General features: G+C 38.2%; 1 protein-coding gene and 1 pseudogene across 1 annotated transcript in view; one reads left to right on the top strand and one right to left on the bottom strand.

The window, feature by feature from the left end:
- Positions 1-21,172, top strand: part of LOC125095498 (sodium channel protein type 3 subunit alpha) — a 1,188,574-nt gene that overhangs the window by 498,117 nt on the left and 669,285 nt on the right. The window lies entirely within an intron of this gene.
- LOC125096630 (uncharacterized) lies at positions 1,950-2,036 on the bottom strand (annotated as a pseudogene).

The following is a 21,172-nucleotide window of genomic DNA, read 5'->3' as shown; positions in this document are numbered from 1 at the left end:
CCACTCATTGGTAATCTTGATTTGAATGTTACTACTCAGAAATATGCCCAAATTTTTTAGGGAATGAAGTTCTTTCTTTGGGGACTATGCATCACATGTAAATTTGTGATAGAGTCTTATTTGTGACTTGAGAGTATAATAAAAATATGAGATTTACACAGAAGTATTGTCTCAGTATGACATCAGAGTTCACTGTACATTATTATTTAATAATATTAAAGAAACAAAGATAGGAATTAGAAAATAGTCTTCTAGCATATTTTTTCCTTTCACAAAAATAGCATGTGAGCCTCTGAGAAAGGACCTTTCATTAATACTGATTGAAGACATTATTGACTTGGAGGGTGACTGTGGGAATCCAGCATATTGCAGTTTATGCTTTTTAGATCTTTAACATGTTGCTCTCCTGGGTACACTCTGACTGTGCTTACAGACCCAGATTTGCTCATGTGGGCAGTTTGTCCTCACGCTGTTCTGATGGCCATTTGATTGACTTGGCGGTGCATGACATGGTGCACAACCCCGACCACCCAACCCTTCCTCAACTCCAACAATTACAGTCCTGCAAAGAGGGAATGTGGCGGATACTTCTGGAAACCCCTAAGTTGAAAGAACGCAGACCAATTCAGAAACAGTTTTACCACTGAGCTTCTGGAACCAGCCTAGGTAGTTAGATGTACCTTCTTTTATTCTAAGTAGGGCCAACTGATTATTGTTATTTTTAATTTCCATTCTGAAAAATGAGGTTGAAATGTTACTGGTTAAAGTTATTTTAAGGAGTAAGGGAAGGGGAATGGTTCTCTACTATTTATAAAGTACCTACTACCAACAGGGCATTGTATTTAGTGTTTGAAAGGCTTATGTTTGTAGGTCACAGTTTATGTGCTGTCCGACATGATAAAAGCTCAACTTTAGAGGGCCTCCAGTGAAAAGTTGTTCACTGAAATTTTGTTACAGTTCTACTGCTAAGCATATAGACATAGCTTCATTCATGAGGCTTACTTTGTGTATCTGGAGAGTAGCATTCTAATGAGAAGAAAAAAAAAAGCCTGGGAAGTTTTATTCATATCTCTTCAGCTATGCTAAATTTTGCTGTTGCTATAGCTAGGACTTATGAAAATTCAGGTTTTATTAGCCTCTGGAAATTTTTGGAGTTAGCAGAAGAGAACAAAGAAAAAAAAAAACCTTATTTTGAACTCACTAGTAAAATGCAGGGGTAGCACAATAAAATAGGTACCAATAAAATTTTATCTGGTGTTTTGGTTGATCACCTTATAGAATGAAATGAACTATAAATTCCAAATGGGACACATTTACCTATTAGTAGTCAGGAAAACCCTAATAAAAATCGTGACAGTTTGATTTAAGATAATTACAGTCAGAAGGGATTTTCTAATCTGGGTAGCACTACTCTTTCAGAATTTGCCTTGGCTATTTGAGTTGGATACGCACACCAGGAAGTAAGAAAAAATAACTACTCTACGTGGTTGTCACAAAGTCCATGGATTCTATTCTGATGTAAAAGATGTGAATGTCGTAGGCATGGGGATGGCCAAGAAAGTTCAGAAGAGCTGAAACAATCATGGCAGGAGGAAATGACAGAGACTGAGAAGGAAGATACCAATAAAAAACAGATAAGGTTTGTAACATGTGGAATTCAGGGCTATTTGTGTAATGTTAAGCCTTTACACCCTAAAGGCCCTTGCAGACATTACTGGGTTACATCAGAGTTGATGGATACCTGAGATCTTATGCCTAAAGTTGTATTATTAATTTCTAACCATTGTACAAACTAGAAAATTCTACAGAAAGTGTTTACATTAAGAAAAAGATGAGGGTGAACTAAAAAAAAAAGTAGTCATTAGGCTAAGTGATCAATCACTTATATAAAACATCTCATCATTCTCCAAAGGTATAGATAAATGGAGTAATTTCTCTCTCTCTCTTTTTTAAATATGGAATGCTTTGTGAATTTCCATGTCATCCTTGCACAGGGTCCATGCTAATGTTCTCTGTGATGTTATATTTCTTACTCACCTTTTCTTTATCCTCCATCTATCGGCTGCTTTTCAAAATAGGCAAAAAAATCATTTTCAGCAAATGCTAACATTTATTGTGGGACATACTCCCTTAAATTCATAGCCAACGGTGATCATTTTATTTATAGCAAAGACATATACCTTGTATTTTCTATTTTCATTTGCCTTGCTTTCATTGGTTTATTTGTTTATTCATTCATTCATTTATAATTTGTGACTTCTTAAGTGAGTTCTAAAACACCAGATTGAAAATGTATTCTGAACTATAGGTCTAAACAATTTTATAGGTCTAAACAATTACACAAATATGTGTAATGGTTTGGAAAAGACATACTTCAGCTATGCCTTGTAATTTCTTCCCTGTGAACTCAGACTGACTGGGATTTAAAAAAAAAAAAAATCCACTGGTGTGCCCTGCCTTGTTGAGCTGGATATTCACATAGACCTGAGTATGATCCCACAGTTATTGGTTAGAGAATATATAAGTGGGATGCACCGTGAAACCCAAGCTGAAAGTCTCTTTTGGCTGTTTATACATAGAGTGTTATCTACTCTTAAGATTGCTCTGCTCAAATGTAATGATTTCATCAGATTCTCTTCCATTAAGACAAGACGAATGAGTAAGCTCTAACACCTTGCCAAAATATTTGTCATTGTGTTTTCTCCAAGTACAAATCTAAGAAATTACCCACTTTATTTTTAGGAAAAAAAATATCTCTCTTCCCCTCAGCATTTCAGTGTGCATTATCCTGATGTGACTCTTCTTTCCAGTAAAAAGTTGGGTACCCAGGGCACCTGGCTGGCTCAGTCTTTAAGTGTTTGCCTTCGGCTCAGGTCAAGATCCCAGGGTCCTGGGATTGAGTCCTGCATCGGGATCCCTGCTCAGAGGGAAGCCTACTTCTCCCTCTCCTGCTCCCCCTGCTTGTGTTCCTTCTCTCGCTGTGTCTCTCGCTGTCAAATAATAAATAAAGTCTTTTTAAAAAAAAGTTGTGTACCCATATTTTTAAATTCAAATATCCAAGATTCACATAAGGTCTTTAGCCAATAATAATAAAGCTTCATTCCACAGCATTTTTAGTTGTCTTTTGGGGAATCTCAAATGCTAAGAGATATATTAATTAGTTCATAATTAACAATTATTAGTCTGGTCAAGACCCCACCTTTATTTTCCTTCATATTTTTTTTCTTTCAATCTATTCCCTATCCCTCCCCTGACACCTACCATCTATCTTTCTCTCCCCTACAGGCAGCCATTTTTAATGAGTTCAATACAGATTATTGTAAATGACTTCTAAAAATAAAACCAGTATGTATCCGTGTCTTAATATACATAAGTGGTACTGTACTGTAGATTGCATTCTCTCCCGTTCCTTTAATTCATTCAATGCTATATTTTTAAAATGATGCTATATGTACTAATTCATTGCTTCTAACCACTGCACGTTATTTCATAGGAGACATCTAACACATTTTAATTATCCATTCTTCCAATGATAGATCTAGGTTGACACCAGCTACTAGCTTCTACAAACTATGTCACAGACCCTAGTGTTAAGTCTTGGAGCTATGCATGGGGAATCTCTCTCCAAATACAGCAAATTGATCTAATCAGACTCACCAACACTTGCTATTACTGAATGTTTTAACTTTTACCAACCTGATGAGTATAAATGTTTCTCTGACTGCTAGTTGAGGGGGTACTATTGAACTGTATAGTTAAAAGTCATTTGCAGTTTTCTTCTGTGAATTGTTTTTTTTTCTTTTCTTTCTTTCTTTTTTTTTTTTGCATCTGTAGCAACATTGGGTTTAAAATATGGCATGAAAGTTAGAAATCACATTGTTTGGGGAAATTTCCAGGTAGTGAGAACTGTTAATTATGTATTTAATCACAGTTTCACAATTTAATTGCTCGTTGACTTGGAGTAAAGCACTATCTTTCCATGTGTCTCTTTGCATACATGCCAAGCATGTGAGCACACGTGTGTGCGTAAAATGGGGGAAAATACTTATGTCTTATTGTGAAAAACTTATTGTTATTTAATATAGGATTATTTATATAAAGTTCACAGTACAATACATGAACAATTTTAAGTGCTCTGTAGAAGTTGGTTGCTTCCTATTCTGTGTGATGTGTACTAGGAACTCAATAAATGGAACCTCATAACATTCAAGTCATCATCATCATTGTCAGTGTATGTTTGGAAAGGTTTAGGGACAACCTTACCTGAAGACAAACACAAATCACCTGTTTTAAGTTCTTAAGATCTTCTCCAGTCCTATATATTCATAGAATTCACCCATAAAAATTTGCCTGAACCTCCCAGATCAGATAGATATTTGATGTTTGCTATTTTCTTAAAATCTCTTAAGGTAACTTCTTTGGGTGTTTTCTAAACTGATTTTAAAGTGACCAAATAAATCCTCTAAAAAAATCTAAAAACTTTAACTGAAGCTATATTCCTTCCTCCCTCCCCCCCTTCTTTCCTCCCTCCCTTCTCTCTCCCTCCCTTCTTCCTTTCCTCCCTTCCTTCCTTCCTTCCTTCCTTCCAATGGAGACATAGTTTTTATGCAGCATCTTTATAAACTAACACTTTCTACTAGTTATCTCTTACTGTGTGATCAATCACCACAAATTTGGTGGCTGAAAGCAGCGCACATTTATTATCTCGCAATTTCTGTGAGTCTGGAGTCTAGGCATGACCTAGTTGGGTCCTTTTCTTTGGTTTTACAAAGCTGCAAGCAAGGTGTCAGCTGGGCTGTATTTTTTTTTTTTTTAACATGTAGTGTATTATTCGTTTCAGGGATACAGGTCTGTGATACATCAATCTTACACAATTCACAGCAGTCACCATAGCACATACCCTCCCCAGTGTGGGCTGTATTCTTATCTGGAAGCTTAAATAGGGAAGAATCTTCTTCCAAGTTTATTCATGTTGTTGACAGAACTCATTTCCTTGCGGTTGTAGGACTGAAGATCCTGGCTTCTTGTTGAGTGTCAGCTGGATGCTGCCCTCAGTTCCTAGCAGCCACCCCCATTTCCTAGAGGCCACATGCAGCTCCTTGACATACAGGCTTTCCCATGGCTTCCATCTTAGAACCAGCAAGGACAGCCTCTAGAGTAGTCTGCTTGCCAGGCAGTTTTATATAAGGTAACATAATCTCAAGAGTAATACCTCCTTACCTCTGCCATATTCTTTGGTTCAAAAAAGTTCAAAGGTCCTGGCCACATGCAAGGGGAGATAATTACAGAAAGACGTGAACTTCAGGAGGCAGGAAACATGAAATGTCCCCTAGATGGTGTTAGCCACATACCTCCCACACCCCCACATGTAAATAGGCACATAAAGGCAAAGACAGAGAACCCTGTTAACAGTGTTGCGTTCTGTCCTACTTACTTAAAAATCTTAAAACTTTGTAAATTAATTTTTGTAATTATTATTTTTAAATTGTAATTATAAATTTTATAAATTTTGTAACTATTTAATTCTTTACAGTTTTTGTACCTCTCTTATTTGGCTCCTTCATTTGATAGAGCTCAGGTCATAGGGAATCAAAATTTAAATGACAACTATAATATAATATTACAAATGTTATCAGAGAGAAAGCCAAGGTGATGGGTAGGCACATGGGAAGGATTCCCAACCTATTCTGGAGAGGAAAGGAAAGATTTCTCAGAGGAAGTGACTACAACATTTTAAACTGGAAATCTTGAATACTAGTAAAATAGCAGACTAAGAAAGTTTATACCGAGAACCAACATTTTTTATGACCTAAGCAGTAAGAAGAATTGCCTTTATTTTCACCTGTCTACTTGACGTTACAGCTTAAACCTCAATAAACACACAGTAAAGTTTTAGTGATACATTATTAAAAATGGGACTTTAAACAAACTCATAAAAGATTATATTATAATGTCCTTAAATAAAATTATTATTAGGTATCTAAACTTAGGCAAAACTTTTCTCCATGGCTCAGTTACCTCCTCTATAAAATGAATTCAAATTGGTAATTTCTAAGATACTTCACAAGTTCTAAGTGCCATGATTCTATGAGTTTATTGGATTGAGAATGGCTTTATATGAACAGGAATGATGGTGGTGGCATGCATTTCCACTGAGATCCAAACCTGTGTCTCTCAGCCTGTCCATGCAAGACCTCCGCCAGCAAAGACTTTGTGGGAATTATCAAAAGGCTTCCCATCCCTGGTGGATACATTACAGAAAGACATTCCTTCTTTAAGACCCAGAGTTTTTCAAGAGCAATGAGAGATGGATTTCAGGCCCTCAAATGCCACAATAACAAAAAAGTCTATGATGGTACTGAGTCCACTGTTATTTCTCATCCAGGTAGGACCATTCAAGGCTCCAGCTTCACAAGAAATCAGAAATGTTCTGAAAAACATTACTACTCAAATACATATGAATTCCTGAACACTCCAGTTTTAGAAAATGAGGTGCTCTTGGATTTATTTTTAACATTATTTACCTGGGCACCTAACATCTTTGAAGACAGAATTGTGTGTTTGTTTGAAATAATTTGATTTCATTTCCCCCCCTAATTTAGTCTGTTTTTCAAGCTCTGGTATAATTGTACTTAAGACATTTGGGGGAATGGCAAATTAGGAGATTTACAAGGTGAAGGCTACCATCTTTCAAGGTGGTTTTCCCATTTGCCCCTTCTGAGTGATAGCTCCTGTCACAGCCCTCTCCCTCTGCCCCAGAGCCATTGGTCCACATCATCAGGCCCCTTCCATGGAGCAGACACCCCCAGTTGGCTCCTCCCAGGGACTTGCTACCCACTGCACACTGTGACTCATCTTCCCCGGGGGAGTCTGTGTCACTGGTTGCCTGGTAGCTATTCAGGAGCCATTAGGCCCATTTAATCCCCACTGGTCCCACAGGCCCAACCCAGCAGGCGTCTCTTCTTCCAACAAGGGATCATTTAGGTTCCCAAATGCCCTAGAAACTAAAAGCCTTCTTTGCTGCCTCAGCAGCTGGCAGATGGGTGGACTATATTTTTTGTTCAGTTTTGGCACCAAGCTGGATAGTCAAAGGCTGAGCAGCTCCTGGAGAGAACCAAGCTCAGGCTGGAAGTCCTCCAGGATATGACACCCACCTCACCATAGAACAGAGCCCAAGGAGGGTCTAAACTGAAAATATGAGGAATACTATACATATTGAGTAATGTTTTATAGATATAGAGGATAAGAAACCATTTCTTTGAAATAGCAATTTATTGACTTTTAGCTCAGAGAAATGGTCAACTTTAACTATCATTATCATCAATACCATAATAACTAATATTTATACCTAGTAATCTTTTACTATGTGCAGACTTTAGGCTAAGCACTCTCCTGAATCATCTAATGAAATCCTCACAGTGCACAGAGCTCTACCTGCTATTATTTTATTTCAAGGGGAATCTCCTTTGATTCACAAATAATTTTACAATAACTCATAAGTAAAAAGTTTAAATGACTCCCTAGAAAATGTTTAAAAATGAGATAGATGGATATGTACTGACACAGAAAGATGTTCAAGGGATATTTTAAATGGGAAAACAAAATGAAACAAAACCCGAAAGCTATTGCAAAATTTCCTTTTCTGCAATTTTGAACTTTCTGCAAAAATGATTGCATTTGTTTTGTAAAGAGAAAATGTGTGTCTATGTTACTATACAAAAAATAAATATTTACCTACAAGGAATTATGAGTTAAACTGTTAATTCAGTTAATTCTAAAGAATGGGGTGGGGATGATGCCTGGGTGGCTCGGCCCGTTGAGCATCTGCCTTCAGCTAAGGTCATGAACCCAGGGTCCTGGGATCAAGTCCCACATCGGGTCCCCTGCTTCTTTCTCTGCATCTTCCCCCTGCTTGAGATCTCTCTCTCTCTCTCACAAATACATAAATAAATAAATACATAAATAAATATCTTAAAGAAGAAAAAAGAACCGTGTGGGAACGAGAAGGAAGGAGATGGACTCTCGTTTTACTTAAGATTTTGTAATTGTACTTTAACTACAAACACTACATTGATTTTTGTAATGGCGAACTTTTTTTTTTTAAGATTTTATTTATTTTATTTGACAGATAGAGATCACAAGTAGGCAGAGAGAGAGAGAGAGGAGGAGGAAGCAGGCTCCCTGCCGAGCAGAGAGCCCAATACGGGGCTCGATTCCAGGACCCTGAGATCACGACCTGAGCTGAAGGCAGAGGCTTTAATCCACTGAGCCACGCAGGCGCCCCTATAATGGCGAACTTTTTAAAGGTAAAAGTAAATAAATAAATGAGGTCATAGTTTCGTTGTGTTCTATATATTTCCTTTATATTACTCAAATGAGCATTTCATCAGTTTTAAAGCATAGATATAATAACAAGCCTCTAAACATTCACAATTAACTAAAATTAAGTAAACCTAAAGAAAGTAATGAAGTCTGCATCTGTATTTTTATTGGACTAGATAAACTGATCCAAGTAGATTGTGCTAGCAGTTATTTAATTCCTTATAATAACTAAATAATGATGATAATAATTATGACCAACATTTAGATTTTTAGATTTACAGATTAAGATTATAATTTTCATTTGACCCTTAGATGGTCTTATGGAGCTATTTTATCCTAATAATAATAGCAGCAATCAGATATTGACACTGACATTCCCTTGTGCCAGGAACTGTACAAAGTACTTGACATACACTATCTCATTTAATATCTAAAACCACCTTATGGATTAGGCATGCATTAGGTTCAGCAGCAAGTAACAGAAAATAAATATCTCAAACAAAATAGAAATATGCATTTTTTTTCTTCTATAGGAGTCTGGGCAAATGATCTAGGGTGTCGGCAGTGATTTTGTAATCCTAAGTGACCCAGGTTCCTGTTCTTGCTCCGCTATGCCCCAGACTTTGCTTACCTCTCATTTTTCAAAACTGGTGATTCAGCTCCACCCGCTGTGTCTAAATCCCAGCCCGCAGAAGGGGAGAAAATGGGAAGCCAAAAGTCAATCTCCTTCTTCTTTTTATGGAAACTTCCTGGAAGCTGCAGACACCACCTCCATTTTCACCTCTTTGGGGAGAAATTAATCGCACGAACACATCTAACTGCAAGGGAGGTTGGGACTGTGGACTTAACTTTGGGCATCCTATTGTCCAGCTAACTTTTGGGGAGTCTTGGCTGATAAAGAAAGGGAGAATGGATATTGGGATAAAACTCACAGTCTCCATCTTGGTGTGTTGTCATTCTAGTTCTACAGGTATGGAAACTGAGATGAAGAGGAGTTAACAAATATGCCCAATGTCGCACAGCTCGTAAGCAGTATCACCAAGTTGTCTTGGCTGATGGCCACGCTCTTTTCACTGTGGCAGAGTCCCTTGGACACTCAGTTCATCTCCTTCTCGGGATGGTAAAGCAAACTTTACTTTGTTTGCTACATTAGCTATTTTGTTTATCATGAATAAACAGACACTTTAGACATATTTACTTTTGGTTGATACATAGTTTAAAAGTAGGGTTCCTAGGATGAATTATAACATTCCATCTAATAGCTGTAAAACTAACATTCAGTCACTTTTTGAAATAAAGAATATAATCTCTCTATACATATATTATGTATATATATATGTATATATATTCTATATAATGTAATATGTATTATAAGGACTAATAAGGAAATCCTTGGATAAAGATAAATGACTTCCCTTATATCTATCGGGAAGACTGGCTTGTTCACTTACTATTGGAAACTATGACACACAGGGTGCTGGCTGGCTCAGTAGGTAGAGCCTGTGACTCTTGATCTCAGAGTCGTGAGTTCATGTTGGACATGGAGCCTACTTAAAAACAAAACAAAACAAAAGCTATGACACACGTAAGACTGCATTAGATCAGATAAAAGGATGGACTGACAGCAGTCTGAAGATGATTGCAACAACAAGGTAATGCAGCTACCTAGTCAAATGTTATATATCTATGTGTCTTGGGCTGTTAACGGAAGTAAAGATTTGTGTTCAGCTACAACTGCACTGCAAGGCACTTGAAATGTGACTCGTCCAAATTGAGGAGTGCTAGAAAAGTAAAATAAGATTTCACAGATATTCAAAGATTTAGTGCAAAAATAAGAATGCAAAATAACAATAATTTCATATTGAAAAAATAATTTTATATTGACTACATGTTGAAGTGATATTTTAGATACAATGGATTTAAAAATATATCATTAAATTTAACTTCACCTGTTTCTCTTTACTTTTAAAAATATGGGGACGCCTGGGTGGCTCAGTTGGTTAGGCAGCTGCCTTCGGCTCAGGTCATGATTCCAGCGTCCTGGGATCGAGTCCCGCATCGGGCTCCTTGCTCAGCAGGAGCCTGCTTCTCCCTCTGCCTCTGCCTGCCATTCTGTCTGCCTGTGCTTGCTCTCTCTCCCTCTCTCTCTGACAAATAAATAAAATCTTTAAAAATATGGCTACTAGGAAATTTCCCTGCTCACATTTGAGGCTCATGTTGTTATCATTTTTTTTTTTTAATCCTGATGGTCTATATACATAGCAGTAAAGACGAAGACAAGGACAAAGGTCTCTACCATTGTCCAAGAGGAAATAAAAGTCTTGCTCTGGAGTATATTGAATTTCCCAGGCACTAGAGAGGTGCTCTCTGTTTCTGAATAGCAATATTTCAATAGGAATTCTAGACTGAGTTAACATCCTCTAGAAAACTATCCCATAACTAGCCCATTTCCTTTAAAAAGACTCTATCTCAGGAAGGAGAAAGAGAGAAAGAGAAAGAAAAAGAGAAAGAGAAAGAGAAGAAGATAGAGGTAGAGAGAGTTAAAGATATGGAGGTTGGGTGGGTGGGGGGGAGAATCATCTGATGACTAATCTGGCTCCCTAGATCTTCCAACATAAAAAAGTGGTGTCTAGAATAGGAGACAAATGCACTTCTGATGAATAAAAGGAATTTGCTCCAGTGGAAGTAAACGCACTGATGTTGAACCAGTTGTGATGCTTTTAAGTACAAATAATAGAAAAATAGATTGGAGCAATAAGGAAACACATTGTCTTAACACGAAGGCCAGAGATAAGGCAGACTCTGGGTGATAAGGCTACTGCTCCATTTCTCTGCAGATTTCTCCAGATCTGCCTTCTCGGCATACTCGCTTAATCTTCAAATTATGTGGAATAACATAATAAATTAAAGGCTGCATTTCTTCTTATTATTCCATCTAATTCTTGCCACATTCCTCATCATTAAAAGTCCCCAAAATAGAACTATATAAATCTTTTCACAGGTTTTTGCTGGCGTTTATTTACTTACTTACTTACTTACTTACTTACTTGCTTCCTTATTTATTTGGAACCTGCTGTATGCCACGGAGGCACGACTCGAGCTCTAATGGAGCTTGCTGTTTCTTTCTTTTTAGGTAAAATAGACACTTGTAAACAAATTATATCCTCAATGTTGTCAAAACAGTTGGGTTCTTCCGTATGATTAAAGCTACCCATGACCTAAACACACCTCTAGAAGTTCACGTCTTTAAGAACCAGTCGCCAAATTGGGTAGAAGAGCCAGATTGGTCAGTCCAAATTATTCCTGACAAGAAACTTGTATCAACAGGTTTTTCTGTTCTTCAGTGATGTAGATCTCTCAATGACTAATTCTTGTGGAATTACAGGGTGATTCCTGACAGATGTCTTTATCAAAAGAGGAGAGTGAGGCTTTAATGTTCCATCAACTTTCTTGTCTCTTTCTACACAGGAAAAAACTTAGAGGTGTGCGCCTCTCCAGGGCACACCTCTAGGATAAAGGCCAGGTGGCGCCACTTGATTTTACTGGGATAGCACCATTTCTCAAAACACATCCAATAGCATGGGGTCCATGCAGAAACAAATCATCTCCCCTTTTGAACTGGGGAAGCATTTTGTCTGACACTCTTACATGGAGTTTTAGATCCCTTGCCATTTGAAGCAGACCACCCTGGTTCAAATTCCTATTTTTAGCAATTTTGGATGGGATATCTCACATTTGATGATCATGTTTTCTGTGGAAGTTCTCTCTTTAATTCTTTGGATGTAGTTTTGGTTTTGTCTTAAAGTTCATTTAAAACCTGGTGGTGGGGGGAACACTTGAAAACCAAAGCCCAAAGAATGAATGACTCTCTGACCTTCCCAGCTCAAGCTCTTTACCAAAAGCATTTGGGAGGCACAGTGGCCCGTGACCTTGATCCCCTCTCCTAGACATCCAAGGATCCAGGAATTCCCCAGTCATTGAACAATAAATCTTATACTTTCACCAGGAAATTCAGTTGGCAGGAGGTTTCTAAAAATATTAGGAGGAAACAAAAACCAAGCCCGACCTCCATTTTCCAGTTTTTCAACGTCAGGCACTGGAATGTGAGGGTTAAGCTGCCACTCATTTTCTGCTTTAACTCCCAACAAGAAAACCCGGGAATGCCATGCCACCCAGAAGTCAGCCAGTAAATATTTCTTGAAAGAATAAATGAATGAGTAAGGCCCCACTTTCTCATTCTGGAGATTGCTATGAAGTTCTATCTTCAAAGACTGTTTACTTCAGGCCATTCTCAGAAAGAAAAACCAGTCGCTGTGATACAAGGGTGTTAACAAGTTTTCAGATGCGGGATTTTTCCTCAAGCCCTGATTAAGTTTCATAACCATTTCTCCATAGCAGATGATTTTATCCCAAGACAAGGAGAAAACAAAATGTCTTTAGTGCTCCTCAATTTTACCACTACCTTGCCCAGGAAATGAGAAAATAGAAGGTAGTAGGGATGACTGGGTCACTCTTCAGTTCCAGAAGGAAGGTATTTCTTGTGATTTAGAACAGTTCCTTGGGCTCTACACAGATGAGTGAAATATGGGGTCATTCTTCTTGGCATTCTAAGTCGAATTGGCCATTGAAGCTGCTCAACCTTGAACGAAATACTTGAAGACTTCTTGCGCTCAATTGAGTGCGGTTGTGTTATAGGAAAGTTGACTCAGCTTTGAACCCTTCATCAATTGCGGAAGTTCTCTCTTTGTGGTAGGCCACGAAACCACCCGGCTCCATTTCCCAGCACTCTAGGCCCTTTGCCTGGACAGATGGATCTTACCTCATGATACAGATAACTGTCCCCATTGATGTTTAATGTTTTTAGTGGTAAATTTATAACACACATGCACATGTTTACAGGAGTGAATTCATAACACACACACACATATATGTTGGTTAATACATAAAGACTAATAACTTTCTATTTTATTACTTATAACAGTCCATAATTATTAATAATTAACAATACAAAACTCTTGATCCTGAGGTGGACTCATTATAAATAAAGCGAGGGCCTCACCGCAAAAGAGCATCTCTTTTCTTCTAAATGACTCTCTACCGCACATCCTGCCATTCTATCTCTATCTCCTTTCCCTGCTCTACAAAGGAGAAATACACAAAGGCTCTTCTAGGGATACTTGTCAAGGATTAAAATTCACCACCCAGCATTTATTCCTTTGATACAATATGTTCTCACTTGATGATAATACATCTAGATAGAAGTTATAGGTTTGACCTTGTCGTCTTAGCTTTTTATAAGATTGTGAAGAATGCAAAGACTATGAAGAGACTAAATGAATCTTCACAGTGCCATCAGAGGCAGATAAGGTTTTAACAGGCAATCTGGGGTATCAAGGAAAACCTTTGCCTATCATGGGCAGGCTTGGCACTAAGACATTATCTCTTGCCTATTGCATATGGGTAGTGAGGAATATAAAAGTGTAACACAACCATGGGAAGCTCTTGGAATAGCATCAGGTCCCAACAAACTTTGTTGAATTTTTTAATAACTTGAAATTAAGTGAGTCAAAATTTAATTGTTAAAATATATGTTACCAGAATTATTTCACAGTAAGACTTTGGAGTCAGAAGCACTAGGATTCATATACCACCTTTGCCACTTGTTACATGTCAAGTCTCAGAGCCTTCTTCTCAGTTAAAATGGATTTAGTAGACCTATCTTACAGTGTTGCCTTTAAGTAAGACAATATATGTTAATTATTTAGCACAATTCAAATTCATTTAAATAATAAAGATAGTGATGATAATGAGTACAATGATGATGATGATGATGTTTTCTATTTGAGAGACACTTGTCAAGATTTTACCCTTTTCAGTGACTCTATTTGTGTTAAAATAAAACCCCTTAGATCCCCCAGTTACGACATCTATGATGTCATAGCACTGAGTTCTTTGAATATTAATTTCTTTTGACTTAATTTGATAAGTCCAAATCTTTTTTTTTTAAAGATTTTATTTATTTATTTGACAGAGATCACAAGTAGGCAGAGAAGCAGGCAGAGAAGCAGGCAGAGAGAGATAGGAGGAAGCAGGCTCTCTGCCTGAGCAGAGAGCCCGATGCGGGGCTCGATCCCAGGACCCTGGGATCATGACCTGAGCTGAAGGCAGAGGCTTTAACCCACTGAGCCACCCAGGCGCCCCGATAAGTCCAAATCTTTACACAGTCTCAAGGCCCAACTTGGATCTAGTATCACTGATGACTTTCCCATCTTCATGCATGCTTTGAGCTCTTTTCCATATAAGCACGTTGGAGGTTACATGTTGTCACATTTATTTCCTCAGCACTCTGTCAGCCCTTTGGGTTCCGCCTTGAGGACTTGGCTGGTCTGTGCTTTCTTCTTAACGTTGACTGTTTCCAAAGAATCAGCTAAGATGGATTCCTAGCCCAGGATAATTTGATAATACACACACACACACACACACACTCGCACTCGCATGCGCATGCACACACCACTTATGAGTCCTCATAATGGTTTTGATGGCTCTGTTTCAGTGGTTCTCAAAGTGTGGTCCCTGACCAGCAGCAGCAGCACCTGGGAACCAGTTGAAATGTAAATTCTCAGACTCCCCTCCAGATTGACTGAATCAAAAACCACAATGGGGCCCAGATATCTGTGTCTTACCCAGCCCTCCCGGTGATACTGATTAGTGTGCTCAAGTTAGAAACCACTGCTCTGTTCCATAGTTTACAATTGCTTTGACCACAACCCATAGCTGACAACCACTTCAAAAGGAGATCAAAGTGGTTGAATCATTTCTGAGGCAGTTTAAGATTTTAAAAGGTATAAATCTGTTTTTCTTTGAATCTAAGTCTCTTATAGGATAGATCCTCATCCTCCACATATTCATACATCTAGCACTTAACAGCCGAAGGTTAAGGTTCAACCAGGGAATGGTGATGACAGTTTCAGTAAACGTCTTCCAGGCAACTTACACTAGCTCCCCATAGTTCACTATAACGGAGTAAAATTAGAATAGGGAAAATTTTCCCCATGAAACTAGTAAGCTATTCATCTTAAACTTAAGAGTTTTGAAACATTTCAAGTTAACACCAAGTAAAATTTTCAGTAAGTGTGGTTGAATTTGACAGTTACATTCTGAATGGCCGATTTCGTGGTTAGCAACTGTTTAAGGGTTTCAGTTTGGATGCTTAGTTACCTTCTCCCCTGTGAGATCTCCTTGACTACTGTCTGCCTTTACCTATCCTTGTAGCTGTGAGTTCTTTAGGCGAAGATTAATCTCATTCTCAGTGGAGGAAATAAAATAGACAGTGAAATGTAAGTAACATCTATTGACTTGAAATAAATATGTTTTAGACCCAAGGTCTCTTTCAAGATGTTCAAAGTCCAAAACTCCCTCTCACAAGGTAATAACTGCACTATAGCTTAAACAATTAGACTTCTGTCAATTACACTACACATCATTTCATGCTGAATTATCTGCTTCTAAAAGTCAAGCCTTAATTCTTGTGGTCATCTCTTGTCAAAGAATTGTTTTAGCTTCTGAGAAGCCTTCTTTGACACTCTCACCTCATTTCCCCCTCTGAATTTTAAGTGCTCTTTTGAGTTTGCAAAGGAATCTCTTTTCTGAAATCCTGTTTCTGGCACACGAATGAATTTAGATGAGTGAAAGAAGTGATGGGATGCAAAGGGAAAAAGAGTGTTATCGATCAAGATAAAAATGACACTGTGTTTGTTGTAGGTGGTTTATTATTACGCATTATCTCAATACTTAGGGAACAAGTGATTACAGTGCCTTAGAGGGACTTGTCTTCTTATACCTCACAGCTGTGATTCTACAATTGACTTTGAACAGAGGAGAGAGAAACATTTTTAATGTCTTTGGAGACTCAAACAAGGATGTTCTTTAGTAGATCTCTAGGAATAGAGATCCAGGAGGGGGTTTCTGGACAACTAAATTGTCTAGTCATCTGATACTAGCTGGGGTCCGTGCTCATCTTGGGGCTCATTCTCCTTCTCTGTATTATTTCTCTGCTGTTGCATAGCTTAATGGCATAAATCAACAGCACTCATTTGTTACTGTTATAAGCTCTCGTGGCTTTGGGGGTTGACTTGATTCAGTGAGGTGGGTGTCTTGTGGCTGCAGGTAGTGATTACAACAGCTAACCCTCCTCAAGCCCCTCTCTGGACCCTCAGTGTGGTCTCTTTAGCATGACAGCCTCAGGGAATTGTGTTTCCAACATGGCAAGTAAGGGGTCCAAAAGTACACAGAGCTTCCATCAGTTTTTTAGTTCTTTACCCGCACATGTGAGCACACAGCCAAGGATCATCAGTTATTGGAGGAAGGCATCTAACACAAAAGATGAAGACTAAGTCAAACAAAACCAGGGAAAAAAGGAACTCAGAGGAAATGGATACAATAACATATTATCTAGGTTTACCATTTTCCAGAGACCCTTCTAATTGCATAGTACCTACTAATGTCACTTGTACCTTCCAACAACCCTATCCAATGGGTACTCTTATTATGTATATTTTACTAAGAAAATTGATAAGCAGAAGTCAGGTAACTTGCTTAAGGTCATCGGTCATAATCAATGGCACTACTGGCATTTTAATTCATTGTGGAGTCTAAGCTCCTTACCATTATACTGTATGTTATAAGCCATTCCATGGAGCCGTAGAAGTGTAAATGTCTCTATATAACATCTTCAGAGACAAAAGTGGATATTGCTTCCATGAAACGAGAACAAAATCCTTTTTAAAAGAAACATTAAAAAAAAAGAGTTCTTAAAATTAAAAAGAATGTAACAGTACAAATATAAACAGAAGAATTATTTTGAGGAACTCTTTCAAAAACTAAATACAAAGCAAAGAGATGGAAAATAGAACAGAAAAAACAAGAACATCAGAGGCTTCATACCCAATGAATAAGAGTTCCACAATCAGAGAAGAGATAAAGCAGAGGAGACAAAATTATCAAAGCAATAGCATAAAAAAGTTTGGAATTGAACGACACATTTTTCAGATCAAAGAGGCATACGAAGGGTCTAGCACAAGGAAGGAAGAAAAGCCCATATTAAGGCTCATCATTAGGAAGCTTTAAAAGTTTTCCAGAGAGAAAAATCAGCTCTCAGGACAAAGATGTACGAACTGGGCTCAGATTCACTGAACCTCTCAACAACAACGCAGGCCACGTTCCAGTTGGAGCACTACGTACAACATTCTAAGGGAAAGTAATTTCCAACCTTGCATTCTGTACCATGCCAAACCACAATCTGACCTAAGGGCAAAATAGAGTTTCTGATTTGTAGTACTTCAACATATGTACCTCTGACATCCTCATTCTCAAAAGGCCACTGAACCATGTGTTTCTTCAAAATGAGGGAGTTGATAAAAAAAGAGGAGGGCATGAAATCCAAACTAAAATGGGTAGATTACAAATAAGCAGGATGGGGATATTCAGGGTACGGGCAGAGGAACTTTCCAGGACTGCCTCTGTGTAGCAGCCGTGAGTGCAAAAAGACAAATGACCCCAGGAAGACTGTGTCCATGAAAAAGCGGTACTGATAGTTCACTGATATGTCTAATTTCACGAAGGGTTTAACAACCGTGTCAGAATATTGAGGGCGTGTGAAGGATTGGTGTGTAGGAAACTAAGGAAACAAAACAGCACAGGGCCATTTGACGTCCACGTAGAACAAAAATAAATATAAGAAAAGAAATATAAGTTATAAAACGTGATGTGGTTCAGCTGTGAGTGATAGGCATAGTTATTTAATATAAATCTTAAACATGGACTTAACCCCAGAGTATGTTCTAACTATAGTGGGAAGACAGAAAGAGGGGACATGTATTTGTAGTGTGTGATGGGAGGGGTGCACTAGACTACTTGATCTTCATTTTTCATGCAGGGAAATCAATCAATAATGATATCTCAAATTACCGAGACAGTGAGTAGATAGTTGAAAAATTGGGGGGGTATATATCATGAACAAATATAATACTGCTTTTGAGAATGGGGCCATGGAGCAGGGGCTGGCTATTTTTATTAAAGGTCCTATGTGCTCTTCTCTGTATTAAAAGTATGCATACATGTATTACTCTGATAAAATTAAAAATTAAATAAAACGAAAGTTTTGTTGAAATATTTGTCAGTATTTCTCTACCAGCATCTGTAATTGTGAATGAAAACCAAGAACTGTTCTCTCACTTGGTGTGATTTCAGGTTTACCTGAAAACATCTTGTTGGAAGAAACCTGATGTCCCTTTATAGAAGGGATCTTTTCCCACTGAGACATTGGAGGCCACTCTTTAATTGCTGTTGTTATCAGAAATAGTAACGCACTGAACTACCACGAGTCATTAATTTCCAAAGAAGTTCATCAGATAAGTCAGTACCATTTAGGAGTGCCTGAAGGAAACAAAGACTAAAGCATTTAGTCCTTGCAGAGTGAGAGCAATACGATCTTTGCCCCACCCCCCGCCTCAACCCCGAGAAAGTCCTATCTTGAAAGGACAAAGCTGGACTGGAGGAGGAGAGACCTGCTGGGACAAAGTGGTGGCAGCTGGGGAGGTCTGGCACCTGAGAAAGGGTGAGCAGATTGAACAACAGTATCCAGAAGACATTTTTTCTATTTCCCAGGTTTGCAAAACTAATAATGGTTTTAACCATTTAAATCAATACACCTGGATTTAAGTATTTGAGGAAGTGTAAGAGGTATCTTAATTCACTTTGGAAACACTTCTAAATAATTACTTGCATTTGTAAAATTATTTTCTCCTCAAGGACGTTTGTTAACCAGATCTCTAACGTAGTGGGTTCTGGTCCAAACTGAAGACATATGGGGAAAAAAAGACAACACATCTTTTAAGTACAGTAGGAGAAGGAGGGCTTGTTTTTCCAGCCCATTGAAAAGTTGGGAGTATTATATTTGAAAACAGATTTAGGCACGATCTCTTGCTATCTGGTACAATCTCCTGAACAAAACAGTAACTTTCCAGCTCATTCGAGCTAAAAGTTCTGGGTTTCTCTCCTTTAGGTAACTTGTCTCACATGAATGTTCTCTCAGCAACTGCTTTAAACTGGTGTCTGACTTCATGTAACACCTAACCTTTTTCATTATTATTATTTTTTAAATCACCAGTCTGCACTCATTTTTTTCTACCTTCTTACGGATGACTTTTACTTTAAGAAATACGTCTAGTGTCATCCCCATCTCCTGGTCCTCCATCTTTCCTCACCATCTCCTTTCATCTGAAAGCTCCTTCCAGGTAACTTTCCTGTGAGGTAGAAATTACCCTTTCACGATTTTGAAACAATACTATGCCTTTTTAACATTTTTGGAGGGCAAATTGAGAATATATTTCAAACATTTTATGTATTCATAGTCAGTAAACTTTAGGTATAAAATCCAAAGAGTTAGTCAAACAAACATGCATGGATGTTTGCCTTATATAACATTTGAATTGAAATTACTTAAATGTTCATTAATTGTGGATTGGTGAAGTAACTACAATAGAATTCCTATACTATGTAGCATTATAAATAGTAAAGTGGAGACTATCTCCCTATATACTTACCCGATTATCTGTGTGTCTTAATGTTTTTTAAAGGGCTCAAGGGCATGTTGTTAAGAGTATGGTACCCCATTTTTGTCTTAAAAAAATGTGTGTGTTCCTAATGTCTACTCATATAAATGTCTGGAAAGAGGTACACACAAATGTTCATAGTGATTATCTTTGGGTGCTGAAGAAATGGCTGGATTTCTTTTTCTTTTCTTTTCTTTCTTTCTTTCTTTTTTTTTTTTTACATTTTAAAGAATTGTCTTGAGTTTGTTTTACCACAAACAGGTATTACTTTTCTTAAAGATTTTATTTATTTATTTGAGAGAGAGCGTGAGACAGAGAGAACATGAACAAGGGGAGGGGTAGAGGGAGAAGCAGGCTCCCGCTGAACAGAGACCCGGGTGAGGGACTCAGTCCCAGGACCTGGGATCATGACCTGAGCCCAAGGTAAACACTTAACCAACACTGAGCCACCCAGGTGGCCCTTGCTATTATTTTTTAATCACAGAAAGAATAAATGATTTTTATCAAAAAATACATACTCTAACAAATTATTCTTTGATTTAAGTTCTTAACAAATCCTTCCTCCTCCTGGCAAGGTTTGTTCCATTCTTTCATATATGCAGATTAACCTATGGGGAAAATAGCTATGCAACTTTTTGCATCAAAAAATAATAGTCCTTGGGACGCCTGGGTGGCTCAGTTGGTTGGACGACTGCCTTCGGCTCAGGTCATGATCCCGGAATCCCGGGATCGAGTCCCACATCGGGCTCCCAGCTCCATGGGGAGTCTGCTTCTCCCTCTGACCTTCTCCTAGCTCATGCTCTCTCTCACTGTCTCTCTCTCAAATAAATAAATAAAATCTTTAAAAAAAAAAAAAATAATAGTCCTGGAAGCAACTCCAAGAAATTGTCCCAGTCTTTGAGCAAGATATTAACCAAGTTAAATACTGTTAAAAAACAGAATTCAGGGGCGCCTGGGTGGCTCAGTGGGTTGGGCCTCTGCCTTCGGCTCAGGTCATGATCTCAGGGTCCCGGAATCGAGCCCCACATCGGACTCTCTGCTCAACAGGGAGCCTGCTTCCTCCTCTCTTTCTGCCTGCCTCTCTGCCTACTTGTGATCTCTCTGTCAAGTAAATAAATAAATCTTAAAAAAAAAAAAAACAATTCAACAGAATAAATTTGAAGAACTAACTGGCTTAGTTTTGGTTCGTGAATCAGGCAGCATTCCGGCAGCAAGTAGAAGGGCGCTTCCAGGAGTTG

This window comes from Lutra lutra, chromosome 3, assembly GCF_902655055.1.
Source record: "Lutra lutra chromosome 3, mLutLut1.2, whole genome shotgun sequence".
NCBI classification, from domain to species: Eukaryota; Metazoa; Chordata; class Mammalia; order Carnivora; family Mustelidae; genus Lutra; species Lutra lutra.
This window is presented reverse-complemented; position numbering and strand designations above follow the sequence as displayed.